Raw genomic sequence first — 2,420 nt, 5'->3', positions numbered from 1 at the left:
CGGTTGGCTGTTTAACCTGTTTGCGGAATCGAGAGTGTGGAGAGTCTAGATTTTGTTGGCCCAAGTGCCGCAATGAAAGGCATCATCATGCTGCCTGCCACTACGTGAGTGTATTTGCCTGGGCTTCAGCCAATGCGATGGGTGTGTATGGGTGTGTATGTGTGTACGAGTGCTGCAAATGTAGCCGTAAAAGCGCTTTTACGTAATGCGACGCTGTCGCTGCGGCGGCTCCCAAATGAATTTCATTTCATTTCATCTCGTTTCGTACGTGTGCGTCTTAGCCTTGAAGTTGAATTTAAATGCCCAAGTCAGAACTTGTTAAAGCCAAAGCTACATGCAAGCAACCCGAGCCGCATGGATTAGACAAAAACACACAAACTGTCGTGTTCCCTGAAAGGAAAACACACAGATTCGGTGATGTGCACTGCGGGCTTACAAGCCAGTTGATGTTGTGGCTTAAAAGCAGATGAACAACGAGCTGTAGCAGCTGGTTTACAGTATAACAGTTATTCCAACTTGTGCTATTCAGTACAAAAACTTGTTTAACTATTGTTATACCATGCTAAAGTTTGTATAACTTGTGTTATACAACAATTCAGTTTATATAGCTCCATAACAGTTTGTATAGCAAGTGACATATAATTTAAGTTTAAATAAATTGTGGTACACCATATATCAGTTTGTACATATTGTATAACAGTTTGCATAACCTCTTCTACAAAAAAGATAATAAAATAACATGTATCACAAAATATAACAATTTGTTCTAGTGCTGTTACACAGTCAAATGGGCTCATCCATAAAAAAGTCACGAGTCCGAGGAAAACCCGCTATGACCGTCTAAGCATCATACATTATGGCTTGTATAACAGTATAACAGTTACATAAATTAGGCTGTCCTTTGATGTGCATTCCTAATATACACCGTATAACATAATTGGTAAGATCATACTTATAGAAAAGAGACTGTAAAATGTAGTAAACTATTAATATAACACTTTTATATATATTTACGATTTATTTCATATACACTTTCTAGTCTATGACAGTTAATCAAATTACTTCTATGGTACGTATAAACTTGATGTATGCAGAATATTTTATGTCAATATTTATTATTTTCCTTTGCTTACATTTACTTGCATTTCAATTTTATGCATTCAATTTCTGTTGTGTATAACAAACTGTGTGTGTAAATGCAATTTGATATTGCTGATGAGATTTATTTATTCTATATATGCATACGTATATTTACTTCCTCGGGTAAAACACCTTTCTCACTAATTGCATATTCTCAGAGACCTGCAGCTTTTCGAAAAGAAAAACCCTTTGGGAACGTGAGCTAATAGTGTGGCGAAGCGTGAAAGGGTGTGGGCGAGGGAGATGGAGAGGAGGGCGAGGGCGAGGGAGTACTTATAGTTTGGAAACTTAATGTTTGTTGAAAACTTTTGTCAGCTCTCAATTTCAATTCTTGTGGTTTGTTTTTGCAGGCGTTGCCAAATTAATTATACACACACTCGAACTTTACGACTATTTGATTACTCTTATCTGCACCAGCAGCAGCAGCAGCAGTAGGAGCAGCAGCAGCAGTAGGAGCAGCAGCAGCAGCCGCAGCAACAGCAGCAGCAGCTTCAGTCGGTGTGCCGCCTACGACGCAGGTAAATAGATTTAAATGCTCAGCTGGGAAACCCATGGCGGTTGGGAGCGTGGTAATGTTGGCGTGGGCGTGGGCGTGGCCGTGGCTGTGTGTGTGTGGGTAAGGGAATATAATTTTATTGTGCGGGGTCGACTTGGCAGAGCTGCCGAGCGCTTTGCATTGTCTCAGCGAGTATTTAGTTTGCTTTACTTATGCAAATGTGAAATGTTGCTATGTGCATTAACCGTTAAGCATACGCAGGCACATACACACACCTACAGACACCCACGCACACACGTGAGCGGCGCTGGCGTGTTGCACCATTTTAATTAAACACATTTGCATATGTATAAGCAATGCCGTTGCTCATACGCCACGTGTCAAGTCCGCATACTTCGCTCGTTCTAATCCGCCTACGCTGGCGACATCGCACTTTTTGCATTTGCATATTTCTTGTTGAGCGAACCGTTTGTCATTCTATTTTATTTATTTTTATTTTTTATTTTTTTCTTTGTTGTTGCTTGTTTCCCTATATTCATTTCGTTTTAGTTTTTTTTTTTTCTCTCTGGCCCTTCTCCCCTTTACGAATTTTAAATACAACTTGCGAAAATTGCGTTCTGTTTAGAAATTTTGTTGTTTTGTTATGGCTGTTGTTTGTTTTGCGGTGGCCTGCATTTTAATACATTTTCTTCGTTTTCTTTTCTTATTTCTCTATTTTCTTTTTTTTTTTCGCTTCTGTTTTCATTTAGAAAATTACATGGCTGCACTTTTATGACAAGTCCCT

The sequence above is a fragment of the Drosophila mojavensis genome, unplaced genomic scaffold, assembly GCF_018153725.1.
Source record: "Drosophila mojavensis isolate 15081-1352.22 unplaced genomic scaffold, ASM1815372v1 contig_36, whole genome shotgun sequence".
NCBI classification, from domain to species: domain Eukaryota; kingdom Metazoa; phylum Arthropoda; class Insecta; order Diptera; family Drosophilidae; genus Drosophila; species Drosophila mojavensis.
Note: the sequence above shows the minus strand (reverse complement) of the source record.